This window comes from Trachypithecus francoisi, unplaced genomic scaffold (genome assembly GCF_009764315.1).
Source record: "Trachypithecus francoisi isolate TF-2019V2 unplaced genomic scaffold, Tfra_2.0 Lachesis_group12, whole genome shotgun sequence".
Classification (NCBI taxonomy): domain Eukaryota; kingdom Metazoa; phylum Chordata; class Mammalia; order Primates; family Cercopithecidae; genus Trachypithecus; species Trachypithecus francoisi.
In genome coordinates this window covers 109,586,560-109,614,427 of record NW_022681457.1, presented here as the reverse complement: position 1 = coordinate 109,614,427, position 27,868 = coordinate 109,586,560, and the positions used below count along the sequence as shown (strand labels likewise).

Genomic DNA, 27,868 nt, shown 5'->3' with positions numbered 1-27,868 from the left:
AAGCTTCAGTGTAGAGTTGACAAGGACTCCATCTTTCACCACACCTTGGTAGTTTCCTCTGAGCCTTTTTCTCTGTTAGTTCTTGGCCTGCCAAGTCCGGTTTTAGAAAAGAATACTGTTGAGTCTAGTTTAGCAAGAGTCCTCCCAACCACTTTTGATAGCTATTCAAGTTCCTCTGAGTAATTTTCCATCTACTGACTTTCTTATCTTGCCAATTGGCTATAATCTTCAACTCCTCCTGCTGTATTTGAGGTTGAGCTCAGTTCTCTGCTGGCCTCTCTTGCCTATTGTAGTACATACAATAAAATCTGTCTCATGTTTGTAACAAGTGTCCAGTACAGTCCCTCAGAAACTACCTTTGAAAAATTCTGACAATAAGAGAAACCTGACATGGCTGGCCCCATCTTGGTTCTAGCCTCACAGGCTAGCTGTCTTTGCTCATTCCTGTGCAATTTCTCCCAAGCTGTCTTTCGGGAAAATTGAGTTTATAGTTTAAATCAGGGGTCCCCAAGCCCCAGGGCCACAAGACAGCTACTGGTCCATGGCCTGTTAGGAGCCCAGCCAAACAGCAGGAGGTGAGCTGCAGGCTTTCAAGCATTACCACCTGAGCTCAGCCTCTTGTCGGATCAAGATCAGCATTAGATGCTCATCAGAGCTCAGACCCTATTGGGAACTGCGCATGTGAGGGATCCAGATTGCGCACTCCTTATGAAACTGTGACTAACGCTTGATGACCTGAGGTGGAACAGTTTCATCCGGAAACCATCCATCACCCCCTTCCATGGAAAAATTGTCTTCTGTGAAACCAGTCCCTGGTGCCAAAAAGGTTGGTGACAGTCAAAAACGTTGGTGTCAATGATAACCTTCCCCAAAAGTAAATTACCCCTGTAAAACTAATGAAAGGCCACCAAGTTAGAAGGATGAAAGAGGCCTGAATTCTACTAAGATGTATGCCTCGTTAAATAATTACCAGCCATTATTCCAGAGGTCGCAATATTTGCAGCTTCCCCAATTACTGCTGTGAAGAACATCACTATTGTAGAACCTAAGATTGGCCTCTTGAGTTGTCTTTTCAGGCTTTTGCATTTCTGACTACTGGATGGCAGCATTTGGCCCGAAAATCAACCAGTCCCTTAGCCCCCACCCAGAAGCTGACTCAATGCAGGGGTCCATTTTTCCACACCCCTGTGATTTCATCCCTGACAATCAGCACCGCCCAAGCCCTAGCCCCCTCCCCACCAAACTGTCTGAAAAACCCATTACCTCCAAGACTTCTGTGAGATTGATTTGGGTAACAACTCTGTCTCCCACATGCCTGTGTCAATGAAACTCTTTACTGCAATGCCATGGTCTCCATGAATTGATTTTGTGTGTACATTAGGCAGGAAGAACCATCAGGCGGTTACATCTGCAGGATGGTGCCAGTTCTTTCCACAAAGGCTGGTCAGATACCCAGAAAGTATTTCTCCACTACTGCCTGGACAATGTGTCTCCCTGTCAATCTCCAGGAAATGGGGCCTGGATCAAGTATTTAGTATTCAGCAGATACTACACTGTCACCTCATCCCTCATTTTCAATATTTTGCCATGCCTTCCAGTGGCCTAACTGGCCACCATGCCACAGAATCTTTACTTTGTGATCTCCAAGGAGAACTCTCCACTCGATGTTTTGTGATTTGAGCAATGGAATCGAATCTGATACTGGTGGGCTGGGAGAGGTTCCCAGACACTGGTGGGATCTCGACCCCAGCTGTGGTGTCCAGGCTCTTGACACCACCTCAAGAACGAAGTCAAGGATGAGTCAGCAAATAGTGAAAGAAGAGATTTATTGCAAAGCAAAAAGTACACACTCAAGAAAAGGGAGTTTGGGCATATCCAAGACAGAACAATGGGTTCTGGGGTTTCATCTTGATGGGTTTCTTCAACCAAGGAGTGGAATATTCATGAAAATTCCCAGGTAAAGGTGGAGATTTCTCGGAACTGTGGTGCCATCCATTTTTACATCAAATAATGATCTCAGAACCGTCATGCCACTGGTGGGCGTGTGATTTAGTATATTAATGAGCATCTAATGAGGGCCTAGGTAAAACCTACATCTAATCCAGCACCACATTGGGTCCAGTCTTAGCCAGCTTGGTCCACACCCTGGGTTTTCAGCGTCTTATCAGCCCATAGCCTCAAGTCATGTAAACCTACTGCCTAAAATGTGTTATCCTGTGACCACCCTATATTATTCCTGTCTCAAATCTACTTCTAAATATTCCAATGGTCTTTGACTTGAGCAGCCCAACTTTGCTTACTGCACAGTGTTTCCCGCGTAATACATAAGAAAAGATGATCCAGACATTTGTTAAACATCTCAAATAAGATGTATCCCGGGTATTTGTGTCAAATTTGGATGATTTTGGTTTTGTCTTTGCAGAATATAAAAAACTAACATAAGGTAAGGACTAAGGTCTGGACATGCCTGTGCAAGAGATGACAAAGTCCAACACCACGCTTGAGAGTGTCCAGTCATCTCTTCTGGGGCAGCATATTTTTCTACAATACTGAATTTGGAAAACAACAACAACATCAAAAAGCAAAAAACAAAACAAAACAACCCTACAAGATTCATGAAACTGGACAACTGTCTTTATAACATTACCAGTGACAAAACCCGTAAGGAAGGCTGGTTTGCAGTCATCCGACCTGCCTCTTTACTTTCATAAATACGGCTTCTCTCTGATATTAAACGTCTTCCAATTACAAGCGGAATGCTACATCACAAGGATAAGGATGTGAAGAGAATCGGTTTCTTTTGTAATCCTAAACGTTCCGCACAGGAGTTTTTGCAAATTAAAAAAGCCATTATTTGAAGAAGGGTGACCAGGATCCATCTGTCCGCGGAGAAGTCTCGGCAACACAGGCTACGGACCTGCTTCTTTGGGAGAGTACAGATGCCGGGGCGGGAGGGAAAAGGGAGAGTCAGACGTCACTTCCCCTTGCCGGCTCCTGCAGCGGATTGGTCGGCTGAGTGACAGAAAGGCAGACGAGGACTGGGAAAGGCACTGTCGGTGACATCACGGGAACGGCGACATCTATGTAGATGAGGCAGCGCAGGGGCTGCTGCTTCGCCACCTGCTGCTTCGGCCACGAAGGAGTTTCCATGGCGCGGAGCGGGCTCAGGACCGCTGGTCGGACCTGAGAATCCCAGCTGTGTGTCAGGGCTAGAAGGGCTCGGGAGTGCGCGTGGCAAGTGACCGTGAGTGAAAGGGTGAGGCGTATGAGGCTGTAGCGGGGCGGAGGTACAGGAACTCATACTTACCTGGCAGGGGAGATACCATGATCACGAAGGTGGTTTTCCCAGGGCGAGGCTTATCCATTGCACTCCGGATGTGCTGACCCCTGCGATTTCCCCAAATGTGGGAAACTCGACTGCATAATTTGTGGTAGTGGGGGACTGCGTTCGCGCTTTCCCCTGGCTTTTTGTGGTTTAAAGAATAGGCTGTATGCTAGAAGCTATTTGCTTTTTGGGTCTGTGTTTTGCTTCGAGACATTCAAAGTGTAGTTTCAGTAGACAGCTTGGGAGTCGGAAGTAGCATGTCACCAGAGGTGAAATAAGTATCGGCGATTGTGACACAAGCTATCTTGAGCGAGGGCTGCACAGCTCTTTCTTTTTTTTTTTTTTTTTTTTTTTTTTTGAGACGGAGTCTCGCTCTGCCGCCCAGGCTGGAGTGCAGTGGCCGGGTCTCAGCTCACTGCAAGCTCCGCCTCCTGGGTTTACACCATTCTCCTGCCTCAGCCTCCCAAGCAGCTGGGACTACAGGCGCCCGCCATGTCGCCCGGCTAGTTTTTTTTGTATTTTTTAGTAGAGACGGGGTTTCACCATGTTAGCCAGGATGGTCTCGATCTCCTGACCTCGTGATCCGCCCGTCTCGGCCTCCCAAAGTGCTGGGATTACAGGCTTGAGCCACCGCGCTCGGCCTGCACAGCTCTTTCTAAGACTGGCCGCTTTTTGTAGAAGTTGGTGCAAGGTCTCCCGTCTCTTGGCTTCCCATGCTCTGTGAAAATTGTCTTGTTTTTTTTAACCCCCAGTCACCTTTTACACAGCTTCTGCTTCTAACTGCAACCCCCGGTTTATAGGATTTCTGTGCCCTAGCGCACATTCATCCAGGCCCGCAGGTCAGAACCTCAGTATCCCCTGTCTTGACCGAAAGGCGCTGCGATTCTCCCTGAAGTATAAGGCGGGAAGTTTTATGAGGAGCCGGGTCCAGTTTCCTACTTCATCTCCTGCCGTTTACATATCTTGTCTTTCTTCAGACTTTGTTTAAGCGACAGCTTCTTGTTTGAGGTCTCGCTTACACGTCCTACATCCATTGTCAGGCAACTTTCTAGATAGCACTCCGACCCATCCTTCCCACCTCCAAGCAGCTCTTTCCTATTCTTGGTGCCAGTGTCCTCCCCTGTCCTTCTTTCTTCAGGCCCTCGCTTATCACCTTCATGGACAGAAAATACTTAGCCCTCTCTCAACCTGCGGTTTACACCTGACACGCGTCAGTACCCTGGCAAATTCCTTAGTACCCCTTCTCAAATTGCACTGTAAATGCATCTCTTTTTAACTCCCAGAAGTATCTCATTGGTTTTGTCCCTGCCCTACATGAATTCCACTACAGAAGAAAACCCCAGGGCTAGAGATGGCCGTTCTGAGCATTGTGCCAGCCTCTCCCGGGGTATGTTTTCTGACCTCACCTACTTCTGATCAGCTGAGGTCAGGAGTTTGAGACCAACCTGACCAACATGGTGAAACTCCGTCTCTACTAAAAATACATTAAAAAAAAAAAGAAAAAAAAAGAATAGCCGGGCGTGATGGTGTGTGTCTGTAATCCCAACTACTCAGGAGGCTGAGGCAGGAGAATCACTTGAACCTGGGAGGTGGAGGTTGCAGTGAGCCAAGTCGTGCCACTGCACTCCAGCCTGGGCGACAGAGCGAGACTCCGTCTTAAAAAAAAAAAAAAGAAAAGAAAAGAAAAAGAAAGACAATTAAGAATTTGTTGAAAATTGTTTTAGTACAATGCTAGGCTGCACGTCTTGCATCTGTACTCCCAGCAACTCAACAGGCTGAGGTGGAAGGATTGCTTTAGGCCAGCAGTTGGAGACCAGCCTCAGCAACAGGGCAACACCTGATTTCTTAAAAAATACAAGGGAAGCTGAGCCAGGAGGATTGCCTGAGCCCAGAAGTTCCAATTTGGTCAGCTGTGATTGCCCTGCTTCACTCTAGCCTGGATAACAGAGCAAGACCCTGTGCCTTAATTTTTATTTTATGTATATTTTTTATTACTTACGCTTTATTTATTTATTTACTTTTGAGACAGTGTCTTCCTCTGTAGCCCAGGCTAGAGTGCAGTGGTGCGATCTGAGCTCACTGCAAGCTCCGCCTCCCAGGTTGAAGCTATTTGCCTGCCTCAGCCTCCAGAGTAGCTGGGATTACAGGCACACGCCACCACGCCCAGCTAAGTTTTATATTTTTAGTAGAGACGGGGTTTCACCATGTTAGCCAGGCTGGTCTCAAACTCCTAACCTCAACTGATGCACCTGTCTCGGCCTCCCAAAGTGCTGAGATTACAGGTGTGAGCCACCTCGCCCAGCCTACTTATGCTTGAAATGGGAGGTTTCATTAGGGAAACATTTTCTTGTTGAATTTCTAACATGAAAAAATAATAGATTTAGCTGTAGATTAAATTAATGGTCTTGATAGTTTGGTACAATGAATGAAATGAAGTCGATAGCAAAGAGGAATCTTTGATTCTCTTGAACAATTTAAATAATGTAAATATTTAATATATAAAGATATGAAAAAGTTCATTAGTAATTAATTATTTATTTATTTTTATTTTTATTTTTATTTATTTATTTATTTTTTTGAGGCGGAGTCTCGCTCTGTCGCCCGGACTGGAGTGCAGTGGCCGGATCTCAGCTCACTGCAAGCTCCGCCTCCCGGGTTTACGCCATTCTCCTGCCTCAGCCTCCCGAGTAGCTGGGACTACAGGCGCCCGCCACCTCGCCCGGCTAGTTTTTGTATTTTTAGTAGAGACGGGGTTTCACTGTGTTAGCCAGGATGGTCTCGATCTCCTGACCTCGTGATCCGCCCGTCTCGGCCTCCCAAAGTGCTGGGATTACAGGCTTGAGCCACCGCGCCCGGCCTATTTATTTTTATTTATTTTGAGACGGAGTCTTACTCTGTCGCCTAGGCTGGAGTGCAGTGGTGCAATCTCGGCCCACTGCAACCTCTGGCTCCTGGGTTCAAGCGATTCTCCTGCCTCAGCCTCCTGAGTAGCTGGGATTACAGGCACACACCACCACGCCTGGCTAACTTTTGTATTTTTAGTAGGCATGGGGTTTCACCATGTTGGTCAGGCTGGTCTCGAACTCCTGACCTCGTGATCCTCCTGCTACGGCTTCCCAAAGTGCTGGGACTACAGGCTTGAGCCACCACACCTGGCCCATTACATTATTTTGTAAAAAGTCAGTGTGACTCTTTGCACAAATTAAAATGGCTTAACAATCTTGGTTAGGCAGGGTGCGGTGGCACACTTGGTTAGGCAGGGTGCGGTGGTAATCCCAGCACTTTGGGAGCCCAAGGTCAGGAGTTCGAGACCAGCCTGGTCAAAATGGTGAAACCCTGTCTCTACTAAAAATATAAAAATTAGCCACGCGTGTTGGCAGACTCCTGTAATCCCAGCTACTTAGAAGGCTGAGGCAGGAGAATCGCTTGAACCGGGAGGCAGAAGTTGCAGTGAGCCAAGATCGTGCCACTGCTCTCCGGCCTGGGGGTTGACAGAGTAAGACTCTGTCTCAAAAAAAAAAAAGCATAAAAAATTAAAATTATGTGTTCAAGTAGATTAAATATATAGCAATGAAAAGGAGGCCTAGCATGACTAACTGCATTTTGCTCCTAACCCTTCTACCCTGTGGTGATGTCTCTCAGGCTAACGGCTTTTTCTTATTTCTGCACACAGGCCAAGCTATCTATGGGAGGGGTTTATCTTACTGTTTAACTTTAAAGCACAGATGATAATAATCCCTTCCCCAGACTAACTGCTGAGAAGGCAGAGAGGTGATATACACAAGTAACAGTGTTATGTTGAAGATTTCTAAGAGCAGTGTGACCTGACAAAGGCCAAAGAATTTTCACCATCCCCTTGGGCTCTCACTGCAGCCCATAAGTCTGTTACTGTCAGACCTCTTCACCTCAACCACCTCCTTCTTCCTCCCTTCCCTAACGTATAAGGAGCCTGAAAATCGTATTAATTTAAGATAGTTTTTTTTTTTTGAGACGGAGTCTCGCTCTGTCACCCAGGCTGGAGTGCAGTGGCCGGATCTCAGCTCACTGCAAGCTCCGCCTCCCGGGTTCACCCCATTCTCCTGCCTCAGCCTCCCGAGTAGCTGGGACTACAGGTGCCGCCACCTCGCCCGGCTAGTTTTTTGTATTTCTAGTAGAGACGGGGTTTCACCGTGTTAGCCAGGATGGTCTCGATCTCCTGACCTCGTGATCTGCCCGTCTCGGCCTCCCAAAGTGCTGGGATTACAGGCTTGAGCCACCGCGCCCGGCCAAGATGGTTCTTTAGGATATTAATTCACCATCTGTTCAGTTTGGTGGCTCTCTGGAATAAAGTCACCTCCCCTGGCCCTACACCTCGTCCCTCAAGTTATTGGCTGTCATGCAGCAAACGGTGAGTGCAGTGAGCCGAGATCACACCACTGCACTCCAGTCTGGGTGACATAGTGAGACCCTCTCTCAAAAAAAAAAAAGAGATAAATTTGGTTTTAGAACCAGACAAATTAAATGGGAGACTTACATCCAATGAGACCTAGAAATTTCTAAATTTTAAAATTTCTAAAAGAACTGAGAAAATTGTCTCCATTGAGGAAGCAAGCTGAAGGATGTAAACTGACATGTTTTCTGAATTGAGAAATACTGAGGAGGCTTTGTCTCTTTCGCTCCTTTTCCTCCTGCCCCTGCACCTGCATAGTCTTTCTTACCTGAGCCTTCCTGTCCTGCCGCGCCTCTTCTTCCATCACCATCACTTGAGGAAAGTCCCCAGGGCTCTGGCCCCTTGTCTGAAACTTCTGTTCTGACAGCCCCTTTCAAGGTAAAACCCAAACCCACAGGAAGAGGGGAGCCTTCCATTGTGCATACCGCTTCACCGAAACGTGAATTAAGAATATTACAAAGGACTTCCCTGATCTAAATTTAAATACATTTCACTCTTCTGTTTCTAAAGCAGGCTCCAGGATCCTATAGACTTTGGCAGAAAATTTGACTTAACTGTTGAAACCTTTGAGCCCAAATATTCTGACCTTATCAATTAATTCCCATGCTGGTGAAGAAGGCAAGGCCACTAACTGGTTGCAAAAGGCAAATTGGAAGGATTTTCAAAAAGACTGAAGCAGGGCCGGGCGCGATGGCTCGCGCCTGTAATCCCAGCACTTAGGAAGGCTGAGGCGGGCGGATCACGAGGTCAGGAGATCAAGACGACCATCTGGCTAACACAGTGAAACCCGTCTCTACTAAAAATACAAAAAATTAGCCGGGCATGGTGACGGGCACCTGTAGTTCCATACTGGGGAGGCTGAGGCAGGAGAATGGCGTGAACCTGGCAGGCAGAGCTTGCAGTGAGCCGGGATCACGCTACTGCACTCCAGCCTGGTTGACAAGCGAGACTCCATCTCAAAAAAAACAAAACAAAACAAACAAACAAAAAACAGAGACTGAAGCAGAACATGAAAGGTTCACATTTTAGCCAAATATCTCCATGTTGCCATTCCCCAGGTCCTTCCTAAAAATACAGATTGGAGGATAATTCAGCAATGTACTAAAAAGCCAGACAAACCTGTCTTTGCTTACTTAAAATGGTTTGAGAGCCAGGCATGGTAGCTCATGCCTGTAATCCCAGCACTTTGGGAGGCTGAGTTGAGTAGAACACTTGAGGTCATGAGTTCGAGACCAGCCTGCCAACATGGTGAAACCCTGTCTTGACTAAAAATACAAAAATTAGGCCGGGCGCGGTGACTCAAGCCTGTAATCCCAGCACTTTGGGAGGCCGAGATGGGCGGATCACGAGGTCAGGAGATCGAGACCATCCTGGCTAATACGGTGAAACCCTGTCTCTACTAAAAAAATATACAAAAAACTAGCCGGGCGACGAGGCGGGCGCCTGCAGTCCCAGCTACTCGGGAGGCTGAGGCAGGAGAATGGCGTAAACCCGGGAGGCGGAGCTTGCAGTGAGCTGAGATCCGGCCACTGCACTGCAGCCTGGGTGGCAGAGCAAACAAACAAACAAACAAACAAAAAAGAAATCTACTTGTAAATATTCAAATGGTCTTTGACTTGGGCATTCCAACTTTGCTTACTTCACAGTGTTTCCCGCGTAATACACAAGAAAAGATGATCCAGACATTTGTTAAACATCTCAAATGAGATGTAGCCCAGGTATTTGTGTCAAATTTGGATGATTTTGGTTTTGTCTTTGCAGAATATAAAAAACTAACGTAAGGTAAGGACGAAGGTCTGGAGATGGCTGCGCAAGAGATGACAAAGTCCAACACCACGCTTGAGAGTGTCCAATCATCTCTTCTGGGGCAGCGTATTTTTCTACAGTACTGAATTGGGAAAACAAGCAACAAGATTCATGAAACTGGACAACTGTCTTTATAACATTACCAGTGATAAAACCAGTAAGGAAGGCTGGTTTGCAGTCATCCAACCTGCCTCTTTACTTTCATAAATATGGTTTCTCTCTGATATTAAAGGGCTTCCAATTTCAAGCGGAATGCTACATCACAAGGATAAGGATGTGAAGAGAACCGGTTTCTTTTGTAATCCTAAACATTCCGCACGGCAGTTTTTGCGAATTAAAAGCCATTATTTGAAGAAGGGTGCCCAGGATCCATGTGGCGGCGGCGAAGTCTCCGCAACACAGGCTAAGGACGTGCTTCTTTGAGAGAGTACAGATGCCCGGGCGGGAGGAAAAAAGGGAGAAGCAGACCTCACTTCCCCTTGCCGGCTGCTGCAGCGGATTGGTCGGCTGAGTGACAGAAAAACAGACGAGGACTGGGAAAGGCACTGTCGGTGACATCACGAGAAGGGCGACTTCTATGTAGATGAGGCAGCGCAGTGGCTGCTGCTTCGCCACCTGCTGCTTCGGCCACGAAGGAGTTTCCATGGCGCGGAGCGGGCTCAGGACCGCTGGTCGGACCTGAGAATCCCAGCTGTGTGTCAGGGCTAGAAGGGCTCGGGAGTGCGCGTGGCAAGTGACCGTGAGTGAAAGGGTGAGGCGTGTGAGGCTGTGGCGGGGCGGAGGTACAGGAACTCATACTTACCTGGCAGGGGAGATACCATGATCACGAAGGTGGTTTTCCCAGGGCGAGGCTTATCCATTGCACTCCGGATGTGCTGACCCCTGCGATTTCCCCAAATGTGGGAAACTCGACTGCATAATTTGTGGTAGTGGGGGACTGCGTTCGCGCTTTCCCCTGGCTTTTTGTGGTTTAAAGAATAGGCTGTATACTAGAAGCTATTGGGAATCGGAAGTAGCATGTCGTTTGTCCACCAGAGGTGAAATAAGTATCGGCGATTGTGACACAAGCTATCTTGAGCGAGGGCTGCACAGCTCTTTCTAAGACTGGCCGCTTTTTGTAGAAGTTGGTGCAAGATCTCCCGTCTCTTGGCTTCCCATGCTCTGTGAAAATTGTCTTGTTTTTTTTAACCCCCAGTCACCTTTTACACAGCTTCTGCTTCTAACTGCAACCCCAGTTTATAGGATTTCTGTGCCCTAGCGCACATTCATCCAGGCCCGCAGGTCAGAACTCAGTATCCCCTGTCTTGACCGAAATGCGCTGCGATTCTCCCTGAAGTATAAGGCGGGAAGTTTTATGAGGAGCCGGGTCCAGTTTCCTACTTCATCTCCTGCCGTTTACATATCTTGTCTTTCTTCAGACTTTGTTTAAGCGACAGCTTCTTGTTTGAGGTCTCGCTTACACGTCCTACATCCATTGTCAGGCAACTTTCTAGATAGCACTCCGACCATCCTTCCCACCTCCAAGCAGCCCTTTCCTATTCTTGGTGCCAGTGTCCTCCCCTGTCCTTCTTTCTTTTTTTTTTTTTTTTTTTGAGACGGGTCTCGCTCTGTCGCCCAGGCTGGAGTGCAGTGGCCGGATCTCAGCTCACTGCAAGCTCCGCCTCCCGGGTTCACGCCATTCTCCTGCCTCAGCCTCCCGACTAGCTGGGACTACAGGCGTCCGCCACCTCGCCCGGCTAGTTTTTTTGTATTTTTTAGTAGAGACGGGGTTTCACCGTGTTAGTCAGGCTGGTCTCGATCTCCTGACCTCGTGCCCTGTCCTTCTTTCTTCAGGCCCTCGCTTATCACCTTCATGGACAGAAAATACTTAGCCCTCTCTCAACCTGCGGTTTACACCTGACACGCGTCAGTACCCTGGCAAATTCCTTAGTACCCCTTCTCAAATTGCACTGTAAATGCATCTCTTTTTAACTCCCAGAAGTATCTCATTGGTTTTGTCCCTGCCCTACATGAATTCCACTACAGAAAAAACCCCGGGCTAGAGATGGCCGTTCTGAGCATTGTGCCAGCCTCTCCCAGGGTATGTTTTCTGACCTCACCTACTTCTGATCAGCTGAGGTCAGGAGTTTGAGACCAACCTGACCAACATGGTGAAACTCCGTCTCTACTAAAAATACATTAAAAAAAAAACAAAAGAAAAAAAAAGAATAGCCGGGCGTGATGGTGTGTGTCTGTAATCCCAACTACTCAGGAGGCTGAGGCAGGAGAATCACTTGAACCTGGGAGGTGGAGGTTGCAGTGAGCCAAGTCGTGCCACTGCACTCCAGCCTGGGCGACAGAGCGAGACTCCGTCTCAAAAAAAAAATAAATAAATAAGAAAGACAATTAAGAATTTGTTGAAAATTGTTTTAGTACAATGCTAGGTTGCATGTCTTGCATCTGTACTCCCAGCAACTCAACAGGCTGAGGCGGAAGGATTGCTTTAGGCCAGCAGTTGGAGACCAGCCTCAGCAACAGGGCAATACCTCATTTCTTAAAAAATACAAGGGAAGCTGAGCCAGGAGGATTGCCTGAGCCCAGAAGTTCCAATTTGGTCAGCTGTGATTGCCCTGCTTCACTCTAGCCTGGATAACAGAGCAAGACCCTGTGCCTTAATTTTTATTTTATGTATATTTTTTATTACTTACGCTTTTTATTTATTTATTTATTTATTTTGAGACAGCGTCTTGCTCTGTAGCCCAGGCTAGAGTGCAGTGGTGCGATCTGAGCTCACTGCAAGCTCCGCCTCCCAGGTTGAAGCTATTTGCCTGCCTCAGCCTCCAGAGTAGCTGGGATTACAGGCACACGCCACCACGCCCAGCTAAGTTTTATGTTTTTAGTAGAGACGGGGTTTCACCATGTTAGCCAGGCTGGTCTCAAACTCCTAACCTCAACTGATGCGCCTGTCTCGGCCTCCCAAAGTGCTGAGATTACAGGTATGAGCCACCTCGCCCAGCCTACTTATGCTTGAAATGTGAGGTTTCATTAGGGAAACATTTTCTTGTTGAATTTCTAACATGAAAAAATAATAGATTTAGCTGAGATTAAATTAATGGTCTTGATAGTTTGGTACAATGAATGAAATGAAGTCGATAGCAAAGAGGAATCTTTGATTCTCTTGAACAATTTAAATAATGTAAATATTTAATATATAAAGATATGAAAAAGTTCATTACGTTATTATTTATTTATTTATTTATATTTATTTTGAGACGGAGTCTTACTCTGTCGCCTAGGCTGGAGTGCAGCGGTGCAATCTCGGCTCACCATATTCCTCACTGCAACCTCTGGTTCCCGGGTTAAAGCGATTCTCCTGCCTCAGCCTCCTGAGTAGCTGGGGTTATAGGCACACACCACCACGCCTGGCTAATTTTTGTATTTTTAGTAGGCATGGGGTTTCACCATGTTGGTCAGGCTGGTCTCGAACTCCTGACCTTGTGATCGTCCTGCTACGGCTTCCCAAAGTGCTGGGACTACAGGCGTGAGCCACCGCACCTGGCCCATTACGTTATTTTTTAAAAAGTCAGTGTGACTCTTTTGACAAATTAGAATGGTTTAATAATCTTGGTTAGGCTGGGTGCGGTGGCACATGCCTGTAATCTCAGCACTTTGGGAGCTCGAGGTCAGGAGTTTGAGACCAGCCTGGACAACATGGTGAAACCCTGTCTCTACTAAAAATACAAAAATTAGCCGGGCATGGTGGCGGGCTCCTGTAATCCCAGCTACTTAGAAGGCTGAAGCAGGAGAATCGCTTGAACCGGGAGGCAGAGGTTGCAGTGAGGAATATGGTGCCACTGCACTCTAGCCTGGGGGGTGACAGAGTAAGACTCTGTCTCAAAACAAAACAAAAAAAAGTACAAATATCAAAATTATGTGTTCAAGTAGATTAAATATATAGCAATGAAAAGGAGGCCTAGCATGACTAACTGCATTTTGCTCCTAACCCTTCCTACCCTGTGGTGATGTCTTTCAGGCTAACGGCTTTTTCTTATTTCTGCACACAGGCCAAGCTATCTATGGGAGGGGTTTATCTTACAGTTTAACTTTAAAGCACAGATGATAATAATCCCTTCCCCAGACTAACTGCTGAGAAGGCAGAGAGGTGGTATACACAAGTAACAGTGTTACGTTGAAGATTTCTAAGAGCAGTGTGACCTGACAAAGGCCAAAGAATTTTCACCATCCCCTTGGGCTCTCACTGCAGCCCATAAGTCTGTCACTGTCAGACCTCTTCACCTCAACCACCTCCTTCTTCCTCCCTTCCCTAATGTATAAGGAGCCTGAAAATCGTATTAATTTAAGATGGTTCTTTAGGATATTAGTTCACCATCTGTTCAGTTTGGTGGCTCTCTGGAATAAAGTCACCTCCCCTGGCCCTACACCTCGTCCCTCAAGTTATTGGCTGTCATGCAGCAAGCGGTGAGTGCAGTGAGCCGAGATCACACCACTGCACTCCAGTCTGGGTGACATAGTGAGACGCTGTCTCAAAAAAAAAAAAAAAAAGATAAATTTGGTTTTAGAACCAGACAAATTAAATGGGAGACTTACTTCCAATGAGACCTAGACATTTCTAAATTTCTAAAATTTCTAAAAGAACTGAGAAAATTGTCTCCATTGAGGAAGCAAGCTGAAGGATGTAAACTGACATGTTTTCTGAATTGAGAAATACTGAGGAGGCTTTGTCTCCTTCGCCTCCAATTGCTCCTTTTCCTCCTGCCCCTGCACCTGCATAGTCTTTCTTACCTGAGCCTTCCTGTCCTGCCGCGCCTCTTCTTCCATCACCATCATCTGAGGAAAGTCCCCAGGGCACTGGCCCTTCCCTGAAACTTCTGTTCTGACAGCCCATTTCAAGGTAAAACCCAAACCCACAGGAAGAGGGGAGCCTACCACTGTGCATACCGCTTCACCGAAACGTGAATTAAGAATATTATAAAGGAATTCCCTGATGTAAATTGAAATGCATTTCGCTCTCATGTTAGCTGCAGCGCTGTCGGCAGGAGGAGCTCAGGGATGGAGGCTTCCCTGTTGTGTGGATTGCTCAGTGATCCCCAAGGCCTATTGGCTTTTAACACCACTTGAAAACCTTAGTGTTTTTCCGCTGTCCCCAGAGACACCTGGTACACACCCTCTTTTTGTTTGTTTGTTTGTTTGTCTTTTTCCCTGAGACAGAGTCTCACTGTATCTGGTGGCGTCTTCCTTCAAGCGATCCTCCCACCTCAGCCTCTGGAGTAGCAGAGGCACGAGTCACCACAGCCAGCTCATTTCTGTTCTTGTTTCTGTTGTTGTGGTGGTGGGTTTTTATTTTCTTTTATTATTTTTTTTTGAGACGGAGTCTCGCTCTGTCGCCTGGACTGGAGTGCAGTGGCCGGATCTCAGCTCACTGCAAGCTCTGCCTACCGGGTTTACGCCATTCTCCTGCCTCAGCCTCCCGAGTAGCTGGGACTACAGGCGCCCGCCACCTCACCCAGCTAGTTTTTTTGTATTTTTTAGTAGAGACGGGGTTTCACCGTGTTAGCCAGGATGGTCTCGATCTCCTGACCTCGTGATCCGCCCGTCTCAGCCTCCCAAAGTGCTGTGATTACAGGTTTGAGCTACCGCGCCCGGCCGGTTTTGTTTTTTTAAGAGTTGAAGTTTCGCCATGTTGCCCAGGTTGGTCTCCAACTCCTGGACTCGAATGATCTGCCCTGCCTCGGCCTTCTAAAGTGCTGGGATTACAGGTGTTATCCATCACACCTGGCCAGCCCCTGCTTTTCAGTATAGCATCCGTGGGAGTTTGTAGAATTTCTGTGCTGGGGTGAACGTGTACTCAGCTCACAGAGCCAAGTAGAAATTGTACTTGGAACTGGTGCCCTTGGGTTGTAGACATAACACGCTTGCTCTTTGTATGGGAAGGGCTTTGCCGGTGCTCTGGTGCCCCTGTGCAGGGCATCGAGGCCTGCAGGTCAGAACAGCAGTCTCACCTATGTTCCTGTAATACACAGCAATTCTCCCTGGAATATAAGATGGGAGGTCTTATGAGTTCCTACAAGCAAGAAGACAAACTTCCCTTCAGTTTCTTGACAAAGTTCAAATTAATAACGGCCTAACCTCTGGATGACAAATGTCCTTTATATTGACAGACGGGAACTGCCCTGCTTGCCTCAGCTCCTCCATGCAGGTGCAGCCCTCCATTCCCTCCACACAGGTCATTTCCTCCCTGCTTTCCCCAAAAGAGGGAGACAGCGGTTCTGCAGGACCACAGGGCCCCAAGCCTTCTAGGGCTAAAAATCTCAGACCAAGTTGCCTCGTCCTGTCTGTACCTCACAACTGACCTAGAAATGGCCTTTGCTAGGAACAAAGTAGGGGGAAATGGTCGCTGGAGCTGGGGCCTGGGTACTGGGCCAGGTTGCCCTGCCGGGGGTGGGGGGTACTCAGGGTTAGAGGGGGCCAAGCACCAAGACTTCAGCATCCCCAAGCTCCGAAAGGACTCAGAGAGATGCAGAAACCAAGACAGGGTTCCTCTTTCAAGGAAAGAGACTTTTGAGGAAGACCTCAGGACTCTGAACCAAAATCCAGATTTTTCCCCATCTGTAGCTTAATTCCATCTTAATTGGTGCAACTTCATCCTTCCCCTATGCTCAAGACAAAAAACAGCTCTTTTATAGTCTGGTCGTTCTCTGGCCCCATACATCCTATTGGTCAGAAAAGTATGTTTTTTCTTTGGTTAATGTCAGACTTTGGTCTGCATAATCTTTTTCTTTCTTGGTCTGAAAACCACCCAATAGTCCCATATGTCACTTTTTTGGATAAACCTAGAAATGGATCTTTCTGGTCTTAAAGCTTGAAACTTAATATTTGTTTTATCTGAGTTCCTTCCTCAGGAAACAGCCTCTCAAGAAAGCTGTCAAAGAACTGAAATTCATGCCGACAGTGAGATGCTGGGACCTCTCCTTCATCATGATTGCTTCCTTGCTCCTCCCTAGTTCCTGTTTTCTTACACATTGTTACATTTCTTCCCTGCCATCTAAACCTCTGGCTCTGGTCAGCCAGGGAGATGGATTTGAGACTGAGTTCTCATCTCCCCCACTGCAGCACCCTATTAAAGCGCCTTCCTTGGCAAGAATCATCTCGGTGACTGGCTTTCTGTGCGGTGATTGGTCCTTGCGACGGCCGCTGTCCCCCGCAGATGCCCTCTGCAGCTCCTGCGTGCGGCCCCGCCCTGCACTGCCCTCCTCGTGTGGGAGGCGGTTTCGTTTTCATTGCAGCCCTGCCGAGTAGGAAGCATCTCCATGGTGCAGATGGGGAAACCGAGGCCCAGAGTGCGCAGTTGGGCTGGCCACGAAGGCAGGGCCGCCGGATGCTGTGCGGGGATGGGGCCCTGCACCGCTTGCGCCTCTCACCATGCGGCCTCAGGCCCCTGGGCCCGGCAGCGAGTGGGCATTTTGAATGAGCGCCCTCCTGGTTTTCACACAAACCTAAGTCTGAAGACCGTGCTGGGGCGGATGTCTGCCCCTCTGGTGACCAGCTCACCACTCCCTCGGGAAGACGATTGACTGGGGAATGGGGACCCTGGGGAGGGGCCTTCGCTGTGCCATCTGTCTGTGTATGCCAGAAAACAGAAATTTCTGGTTTTTTTTTTCCGCTGGGCTCGCAGCAGGTGCTTAGTAAACAGATCTTGTGGCGGGAGCAGAGGCCAGCGGGATTCAGGCAAGACTCCAGGAGTCAACCCCTGGATCTCAGAGGCTCCCCACCGGCGCACATTTCCCTGACTTAACCCTCCCCTCCCCAGTCTTTCTCTCAGCCCTTGGAGGGGAGGCCCCCTTTCCACCCAGGTGGCCCCTGTGGGGGTCACGGCCTGGTTTTCACCCTGAACTTCTGGGATGCGGCAGATGCTGGATGTGTTGGCTGGTGTCCTTCTGTGATCCCCGTGTGTGGCTGACACCATCTGTGGCCCAACATGACCCCAGCCAGAGCCAAGGGGAATCATTTCTTTTTCCATTTAACATCCTACATTATCACTTGGCTCTTAGCATTCATTAATTCATTCAGCAGGTCTTCGTGGAGCTTTGTCCTTAGCCCATGCACTGTGGAAATGGCAGTGAACTAAGCCAAACTGGCACATTGGGAGGCTGAGGTGGGAGGACCGCTTGAGCCAAAGAGTTGGAGACTAGCCTGGGCAACATCTCATCTCTACAACAAGTAAAAATTTAGCCAGGCATGGTGGCCCCAGCTACTCAGGAGGCTGAGGTGGGAGGATCCCTTAAGCACAGGAGGTCGAGGCTGCAGTGAGCCATAATTTTGCCACTGCACTCCAGCCTGGATGACAGAGCAAGACGCTGTCTCAAAGGAAAAAAAAAAAAAGGAGACAGACAGCATACATGTTGGAGAAAACGGAACAGCCACTGGAGGGATCTCTTTAGCTGGGAGTCAGGGGAGAAAACGGAACAGCCACTGGAGGGATCTCTTTAGCTGGGAGTCAGGGGTAGCTCCCTCAGAAGGTGATATTTTTGAGCCAAAATCTGGTTGGGAGTCCGCTGTGCAGAGGAAGGGGGAAGAGTGTACCAGGGAGAGAAAATGGCAGTGCAAAGGCCCAGAGGTGGAAGCATGCCTGGTGTTTGAGGAATCAAGAAGGCCATGAGCAGCCGGGTGTGGTGGCTCACGCCTGTAATCCCAGCACTTTCGGAGGCCAAGGTGGGTGGGTCACTTGAGGTCAGGAGTTTAAGGCCAGTCTGGCCAATATGGTGAAACCTCATCTCTACTAAAAATAGAAAAATTAGCTGGGCGCGGTGGCTCACGCCTGTAATCCCAGCACTTTGGGAGGCCGAGGTGGGTGGATCACAAGGTCAGGAGATCGAGACCATCCTGGAGAACACGGTGAAACCCCGTTTCTACTAAAAATACAAAAAATTAGCCAGCCGTGGTGGCGGGCGCCTGTAGTCCCAGCTACTTGGGAGGCTGAGGCAGGAGCATGGTGTGAACCCGGGAGGCGGAGGTTGCAGTGAGCGGAGATCGTGCCACTGCACTCCAGCCTGGGCGACAAAGCCAGACTTTGTCTCAAAAAAAAAAAAGAAAGTTACAAAAATTAGCTGGGCGTGGTGGTGCTTGCCTGTAATCCCAGCTACTCAGGAGACTGAGGTAGGAGAATCGCTTGAACCCAAGAGGTGGAGGTTGTAGTGAGCCGTGATCATACACCACTGCACTCCAGCCTGGGTAACAGAGCAAGACTCTGCCCCCACCAAAAAAAAAAAAAAAAAAAAGAAGGCCAAAAGAAGGCCCTGAGCCAGGGGGAGAGAGAAGGAGATGAGGTGGGAGAAGTGGGGTGGGGCCAGATCTGGGGGGCCCTGTGAGCCATGGAAGGACTTTGAACTTCATTTTAGGTGCGGTAAGAGCTAGTAGAGGGCTTTGGGCAGGGGAGGGGTATGACCTGTACTGTGTGAAATTGAGTGGGGTGAGGGGATGAGCAGCGAAGCAGAGAGACCCTTGGGGAGCCACTGAACAGTCCAGGCAGTGGCTTATGTAATACACATCGGAGTCCTGGGGTGGTGCCAGGCACACAGCAGGCGCTGCAGGATGGCAGTCATTGCTGTTACTGTTTTTGTTTATCTGAGACAGGGTCTTGCTCTTTCACCCAGGCTAGAGTGCAGTGACACAACCGCAGCTCGTTGCAGCCTCAACCTTTCAGGCTCAAGCAATCCTCCTGCCTCAGCCTCTCAAGGAACTGGAACTACAGGAGGTGCATGCCACCATGCCAGGCCAATTTTTTTGTGTTTTTTTTTGTAGAGATGGAGTCTCACTATGTTGCCAGGGCTGTTCTCAAACTCCTGGGCTCAAGCAGCCCTCCTACCTCGGCCTCCCAAAATGTTGGGATCACCCAGCTTGCTGTTATTATTTAAAACTCTGGGCTGGGCGTGGTGGCTCACGCCTATAATCCCAGCACTTTGGGAGGCTGAGGCAGGCAGATCACTTGAGGTCAGGAGTTTGAGACCAGCCTGGCAAACATGGTGAAACCCTGTCTCTACTAAAAATATAAAAATTAGCTAGGCGTGGTGGCGCATACCTGTAATCCCAGCTACTCAGGAGGCTGAGGCAGGAGAATTGCTTGAACCCAGGAGGCAGAGGTTGCAGTGAGCCGAGATCGTGCCACTGCACTCTAGACTGGGTGACATCTCCAAAACAAAACAAAACAAAACAAACAAACAAAAAAACCAAAAACCCTTTGGAATCAGGCACACCTAGGTCGCAGCTGTGACTTGAGCTCTTTGTGGCTGGGTGCATTGGAGCCAATTATTTAACTTCGCTGAGACTTCATGCTGTCATCTGTAAAGTGAGTAGAGTGGTGCCAGGAATGTTAAAGCAGGTAAGGGACAGATGTAACGTTTTGGGCACAGGGCCTGGCTCGTGGTTGGTTCAATATTTTTGTCATAATTTCCAGTCAGCAACAGGAGGGTAAAGAAGGGGTAATCGGATAAAAGCTGCTGCTATGTTTGAAATGAGTAATCTCTGAGGAGCTTTTTGGCTAGTTCCTGCCACTAACCCTGGCAAAGGCAGGTTTGGAGGGTGGTAGTGGGGAGGGAAGAGTACAAAGGGTGTCTCTTCTGCATTTGGGGTTTCATCTTGATGGGTTTCTTTAACCAAGGAGTGGAATACTCATGAAAATTCCCAGGTAAAGGTGGAGATTTCTCGGAACTGTGGTGCCATCCATTTTTACATCAAATAATGATCTCACAACCGTCATGCCACTGGTGGGTGTGTGATTTAGTATGTTAATGAGCATATAATGAGGGCCTAGGTAAAACCTACATCTAATCCAGCACCACATTGGGTCCAGTCTTAACCAGCTTGGTCCACACCCTGGGTTTTCAGGGTCTTATCAGCCCATAGCCTCAAGTCATGTAAATCTACTGCCTAAAATGTGTTATCTTGTGACCACCCTACATTATTCCTGTCTCAAATCTACTTCTAAATATTCCAGTGCTCTTTGACTTGAGCAGCCCAACTTTGCTTACTTCAGTGTTTCCCGCGTAATACATAAGAAAAGATGATCCAGACATTTGTTAAACATCTCAAATAAGATGTATCCCGGGTATTTGTGTCAAATTTGGATGATTTTGGTTTTGTCTTTGCAGAATATAAAAAAACTAACGTATGCTAAGGACGAAGGTCTGGACATGCCTGTGCAAGAGATGACAAAGTCCAACACCACGCTTGAGAGTGTCCAGTCATCTCTTCTGGGGCAGCATATTTTTCTACAATACTGAATTTGGAAAACAACAACAACATCAAAAAACAAAAAACAAAACAAAACAACCCTACAAGGTTCATGAAATTGGACAACTGTCTTTATAACATTACCAGTGACAAAACCCGTAAGGAAGGCTGGTTTGCAGTCATCCGACCTGCCTCTTTCATAAATACGGTTTCTCTCTGATATTAAACGTCTTCCAATTTCAAGCGGAATGCTACATCACAAGGATAAGGATGTGAAGAGAACCGGTTTCTTTTGTAATCCTAAACGTTCCGCACAGGAGTTTTTGCGAATTAAAAGCCATTATTTTAAGAAGGGTGCCCAGGATCCATGTGGCGGTGGAGAAGTCTCGGCAACACAGGGTACGGACCTGCTTCTTTGGGAGAGAACAGACGCCAGGGCGGGAGGGAAAAGGGAGAGGCAGACGTCACTTCCCCTTTCCGGCTCCTGCAGCGGATTGGTCGGCTGAGTGACAGAAAGGCAGACGAGGACTGGGAAAGGCACTGTCGGTGACATCACGAGAAGGGCGACTTCTATGTAGATGAGGCAGCGCAGGGACTGCTGCTTGGCCACCTGCTGCTTCGCCACGAAGGAGTTTCCATGCCGTGGAGCGGGTTCAGGACCGCTGGTCGGACCTGAGAATCCCAGCTGTGTGTCAGGGCTAGAAGGGCTCGGGAGTGCGCGTGGCAAGTGACCGTGAGTGAAAGGGTGAGGCGTATGAGGCTGTGGCGGGACGGAAGTATAGAAACTCATACTTACCTGGCAGGGGAGATACCATGATCACGAAGGTGGTTTTCCCAGGGCGAGGCTTATCCATTGCACTCCGGATGTGCTGACCCCTGCGATTTCCCCAAATGTGGGAAACTCGACTGCATAATTTGTGGTAGTGGGGGACTGCGTTCGCGCTTTCCCCTGGTCTTTTTTTGTTTTAAAGAATAGATTGTATACCAGAAGCTATTTCTGTTTTGGGTGTGTGTGTTTTGTCTCAAGGCATTGTAAGTGTAGTTTCAGTAGACAGCTTGGGAATAGGAAGTAGCATGTCGCCTGTCTACCAGAGGTGGAATAAGTATCAGCGATTGTAACACAAGCTATCTTGAGCGAGGGCTGCACAGCTCTAAGACTGGCCGCTTTCTGTAGAAGTTGGTGCAAGGTTTCCCGTCTCTTTGCTTCCCATGCTCTGTGAAAATCTTCGTGTTTTTTTACCCCCAGTCACCTTTTACACAGCCTCTGCTTCTAACTGCAGCCCCCGGTTTATAGGATTTCTGTGCCCTAGCGCACATTCATCCAGGCCCGCAGGTCAGAACCTCAGTATCCCCTGTCTTGACCGAAATGCGCTGCGATCCTCCCTGAAGTATAAGGCGGGAAGTTTTATGAGGAGCCGGGTCCAGTTTCCTACTTCATCTCCTGCCGTTTACATATCTTGTCTTTTTTTTTTTTTTATTTTTTTGAGACGGAGTCTTGCTCTGTCGTCCAGGCTGGAGTGCAGTGGCCGGATCTCAGCTCACTGCAAGCTCCGCCTCCTGGGTTCATGCCATTCTCCTGCCTCAGCCTCCTGAGTAGCTGGGACTACAGGTGCCCGCCACCACGCCCGGCTAGTTTTTTGTATTTTTTAGTAGAGACGGGATTTCACCGTGTTAGCCAGGATGGTCTTGATCTCCTGACCTCGTGATCCGCCCGTCTCGGCCTCCCAAAGTGCTGGGATTACAGGCTTGAGCCACCGCGCCCGGCCCAATCTGTATTCTAGAATAGTAAGGGAACCTATTCCATTAGGGAACCAACTGAAAACATCAAATCCCAGTTCACACCCCAGGGTGTGAGGTCACGTGCCTGTCGTCCCAGCTACTCGGGAGGATTAGTAAGGAGGTTTGCTTGAATTCATGAGGTCAAGGCAGAAGTAAACCCTGATCATGCCACTGCAGTCCAGCCTGGGTGACAGTGAGACCTTGTCTCAAAAACAAACAAATGAAAAAATCCACAAAACCAAACAACAACAAATTTTCCCCTCACTCTGAAATGATAGTGGCAAACATCACTTTGCTATTGGAAAATTAAAACACCCCCTCTTGCTAAAACACTCCCTCTTGCTAAAACACTCCCTCTTGCTATCAACCTGCCCTCTTACTCTAACATGTCTGACCCATGGTTTAAAATGCCCAAAAACTGATGTACTCAAATTGTAGTACACTTACGTGTTCTGCAACAGCATTTATTTTTGTCTGGAGGAAATCACCATCCATAGCCCTATAAATGTCTAACAGCATAGGATGATGAAGGGCAGTGTCCTTTAGGATATATATATATATATAGCTCTGAAGAAACCCAACATTGGGCGACTTCCCTCAAACTTTTCACTAGGCATGACCACTGTGCTATTTTAGATAGAGAGTCTGTGGGGCAAAACCTGAGAATTATCTGCCTGGCTATCAAGAAGATAGCTCCTTGTATTTTTTGGGAGTGAACACCTTTGCTTCAAGGCAGTGTTTCCTCCCAGGATTACAAATCTTTCTGTAACCTCAGGAAACATTGCTGATGAAAACCAAGCATGGTGGCTCTGGCCTGTAATCCCAGTGACTCAGGGGCTGAGGCAAGAGGATCACTTAAGTCCAGGAGTTCGAGGCTGCAGTGAGCTATGATGGCGCCACTGCTCTCCAGCCTGGGCCACAGAGCCAGACACTGTCTCTGAAAGAAAAAGAAAGAAATACATTGCTGATGAAACTGTGGCCTCTTTTGCAGCTCAATAAAAAGCTATTTATTCACTGGCTAAGGTTGTACTAGACAATCACATGACTTTAGATGATATGTTTAGCTGAGCAGGGAGATGTATCTCTGGTGGCAAATACCTTTTGTTGCATATACATAAATATTCCCCATGCAGTAGAACTTTCTCTAGAAAAAGTCTGTTCAGTTGGTTGTAGGGCCTAGGCCTTATTTTTATTTCTCAATCCTGACAAGGTAAGGCCGGATTAATGAAGATTCTCCGCAGGTGTAAATTTCCCCTATAAAAGACAGTTTTGCAGAGTTACTTCTGTTTGCTGGCTCTCTGACAGCCATCTTAAATATGCCAAAAAATACATTTCTGGGTAAAATATTTTGATTTTCTTCATCTATCTACAGCTTCACCACGCTGACAGCCTCCAGTCCAAGCATACTGAAGCCTTTCTTTTTAAAAAGCTTTCCACCCTTCTGACTGCCTTCAAGTCTGCGCCAAAACACAAGTCACAGTGACTGACTCCCTGCTATAGCAAGCTCGGAATAAATAGCCTTTGCTTTTTTCCATTGGTTGGTCTTGTTTATTTGCAGAAGCTTCAGTGTAGAGTTGACAAGGACTCCATCTTTCACCACACCTTGGTAGTTTCCTCTGAGCCCTTTTCTCTGTTAGTTCTTGGCCTGCCAAGTCCGGTTTTAGAAAGAATACTGTTGAGTCTAGTTTAGTAAGAGTCCTCCCAACCACTTTTGATAGCTAAGGAAGTTCCTCTGAGTAATTTTCCATCCACTGACTTTCTTATCTTGCCAATTGGCTATAATCTTCAACTTCTCCTGCTGTATTTGAGGTTGAGCTCAGTTCTCTGCTGGCCTCTCTTGCCTATTGTAGTACATACAATAAAATCTGTCTCATGTTTTTAACAAGTGTCCAGCGCAGTCCCTCAGAAACTACCTTTGAAAAATTCTGACAATAAGAGAAAGCTGACATGGCTGGCCCCATCTTGGTTCTAGCCTCACAGGCTAGCTGTCTTTGCTCTTTCCTGTGCAATTTCTCCCAAGCTGTCTTTGGGAGTTAATAGTTTAAATCAGGGGTCCTCATGCCCCAGGGCCACAAGACAGCTACTGGTCCATGGTTTGTTAGGAACCCAGCCGAACAGCAGGAGGTGAGCTGCAGACCTTCAAGCATTACCACCTGAGCTCTTGTCAGATCTGCATCAGCATTAGATGCTCATCGGAGCTCGGACCCTATTGGGAACTGTGTATGTGAGGGATCCAGATTGTGCACTGCTTATGAGACTGTAATTAATGCCTGATATCCTCAGGTGGAACGGTTTCATCTGGAAACCATCCACCACCCCCTTCCATGGAACAATTGTCTTCTGTGAAACCAGTCCCTGGTGCCAAAAAGGTTGGTGACAGTCAAAAACATTGGTTTCAATGATAACCTTCCCCAAAAGTAAATTACCCCTGTAAAACTAATGAAAGGCCACCAAGTTAGAAGGATGAAAGAGGCTTCAATTCTACTAAGATGTATGCCTCGTTAAATGATTACCAGTCATTATTCCAGAGGTCGCAAGATTTGCAGCTTCCCCAATAACTGCTGTGAAGAACATCACTATTGTAGAACCTAAGATTGGCCTCTTGAGTTGTCTTTTCAGGCTTTAGCATTTCTGACTACTGGATGGCAGCATTTGGCCCGAAAATCAGCCAGTCCCTTAGCCCCCACCCAGAAGCTGACTCAGTGCAGGAGGGCCATTTTCCACACCCCTGTGATTTCATCCCCAACAATCAGCACCGCCCAAGGCCTACCCCCTCCCCACCAAACTGTCTGAAAAACCCATTACCTCCAAGCCTTCAGTGAGATTGATTTGAGTAACAACTCTGTCTCCCACATGTCGTGGCTGGCCTGTGTCAATGAAACTCTTTACTGCAATGCCATGGTCTCCATGAATTGATTTTGTGTGTACATAAGGCAGGAAGAACCATCAGGCGGTTACATCTGCAGGATGGTGCCAGTTCTTTCCACAAAGGCTGGTCAGATACCCAGAAAGTATTTCTCCACTACTGCCTGGACAATGTGTCTCCCTGTCAATCTCCAGGAAATGGGGCCTGGATCAAGTATTTAGTATTCAGCAGATACTACACTGTCACCTCATCCCTCATTTTCAATATTTTGCCATGCCTTCCAGTGGCCTAACTGGCCCCATGCCACAGAATCTTTACTTTATGATCTCCAAGGAGAACTCTCCACTCGATGTTTGTGATTTGAGCAATGGAATCGAATCTGGTACTGGTGGGCTGGGAGAGGTTTTCCGGACACTGGTGGGATCTCGACCCCAGCTGTGGTGTCCAGGCTCTTGACACCCTCAAGAATGAAGTCAAGGATGAGTCAGCAAATAGTGAAAGAAGAGATTTATCGCAAAGCAAAAAGTACACACTCAAGAAAGGGAGTTGGGCATATCCAAGACAGAACAATGGGTTCTGCGGTTTCATCTTGATGGGTTCTTCAACCAAGGAGTGGAATATTCATGAAAATCCCAGGTAAAGGTGGAGATTTCTTGGAACTGTGGCGCCTTCCATTTTTACATCAAATAATGGTCTCAGAACTGTCATGGCACTGGTGGGTGTGTGATTTAGTATGTTAATGAGCATATAATGACAGTCTAGGTAAAACCTCTGTCCAATCCAGCACCACATTGGGTCCAGTCAGTCTCAACCAGCTTGGTCCACACCCTGGTTTTCCAGCCTCTTATCAGCCCATAGCCTCAAGTCATGTAAATCTACTGCCTAGAATTTGTTATCCTGTGACCACCCTGTATTATTCCTGTTTGAAATCTACTTGTAAATATTCAAATGGTCCTTGACTTAGGCATTCCAACTTTGCTTACTTCACAGTGTTTCCCGCGTAATACATAAGAAAAGATGATCCAGACATTTGCTAAACATCTCAAATAAGATGTAGCTCAGGTATTTGTGTCAAATTTGGATGATTTTGGTTTTGTCTTTGCAGAATATAAAAAACTAACGTAAGGTAAGGACGAAGGTCTGGAGATGGCTGCGCAAGAGATGACAAAGTCCAACACCACGCTTGAGAGTGTCCAATCATCTCTTCTGGGGCAGCGTATTTTTCTACAGTACTGAATTGGGAAAACAAGCAGCAAGATTCATGAAACTGGACAACTGTCTTTATAACATTACCAGTGATAAAACCAGTAAGGAAGGCTGGTTTGCAGTCATGCAACCTGCCTCTTTACTTTCATAAATATGGTTTCTCTGTGATATTAAAGGGCTTCCAATTTCAAGCGGAATGCTACATCACAAAGATAAGGATGTGAAGAGAACCGGTTTCTTTTGTAATCCTAAACGTTCCGCACGGCAGTTTTTGCGAATTAAAAGCCATTATTTGAAGAAGGGTGCCCAGGATCCATGTGGCGGCGGCGAAGTCTCCGCAACACAGGCTAAGGACGTGCTTCTTTGAGAGAGTACAGATGCCCGGGCGGGAGGGAAAAAGGGAGAGGCAAACGTCACTTCCCCTTGCCGGCTCCTGCAGCGGATTGGTCGGCTGAGTGACAGAAAGGCAGACGAGGACTGGGAAAGGCACTGTCGGTGACATCATGGGTAGGGCGACCTTCTATGTAGATGAGGTAGCGTAGGGACTGCTGCTTGGCCACCTGCTGCTTCGCCACGAAGGAGTTTCCATGCCGTGGAGCGGGTTCAGGACCGCTGATCGGACCTGAGAATCCCAGCTGTGTGTCAGGGCTAGAAGGGCTCGGGAGTGCGCGTGGCAAGTGACCGTGAGTGAAAGAGTGACGCGTATGAGGCTGTGGCGAGGCGGAGGTGTAGCAACTCATACTTACCTGGCAGGGGAGATACCATGATCACGAAGGTGGTTTTCCCAGGGCGAGGCTTATCCATTGCACTCCGGATGTGCTGACTCCTGCGATTTCCTCAAATGTGGGAAACTCGACTGCATAATTTGTGGTAGTGGGGGACTGCGTTCGCGCTTTCCCCTGTCTTTCTGTAGTTTAAAGAAAAGGTTGTATAGGAAGGGTTATGTCTTTCTTATTTCAGTTTGTAGTTTGGGTGGCTTTGCAGGTGTTATCTTCACAATGGACGACATGGGAATAGAAAGTAACATGTAGATTCTTCTATCTGCCAGAGGTGGATTTGAAATAAGTGTCAGCGCTTGTAACACAAGCTAACTTGAGCGAGAGACGCACAGCTCTTTCCTTTCTTTTTTTTTTTTTTTTTTTTGAGACGGAGTCTCGCTCTGTCGCCCAGGCTAGAGTGCAGTGGCCGGATCTCAGCTCACTGCAAGCTCCGCCTCCCGGGTTCACGCCAT

At 47.7% G+C, this 27,868-nt stretch overlaps 1 long non-coding RNA gene and 4 other non-coding genes across 5 annotated transcripts; all 5 read left to right on the top strand.

Moving 5' to 3' along the window:
• Positions 1 to 90: 90 nt before the first annotated feature.
• LOC117093278 lies at positions 91 to 27,755 on the top strand. The gene is made up of 4 exons (XR_004441082.1): positions 91 to 3,244; positions 9,516 to 10,299; positions 20,705 to 21,519; positions 26,537 to 27,755. It is a non-coding gene; the product is annotated as an uncharacterized LOC117093278 (long non-coding RNA).
• LOC117094041 lies at positions 3,300 to 3,463 on the top strand. Its single transcript, XR_004441371.1, has one exon. It is a non-coding gene; the product is annotated as a U1 spliceosomal RNA (small nuclear RNA).
• On the top strand, positions 10,355 to 10,518 carry LOC117094028. Its single transcript, XR_004441361.1, has one exon. It is a non-coding gene; the product is annotated as a U1 spliceosomal RNA (small nuclear RNA).
• On the top strand, positions 21,575 to 21,738 carry LOC117094016. The gene has a single exon (XR_004441351.1). It is a non-coding gene; the product is annotated as a U1 spliceosomal RNA (small nuclear RNA).
• Positions 27,376 to 27,539, top strand: LOC117094063. Its single transcript, XR_004441390.1, has one exon. It is a non-coding gene; the product is annotated as a U1 spliceosomal RNA (small nuclear RNA).
• Positions 27,756 to 27,868: the final 113 nt, after the last annotated feature.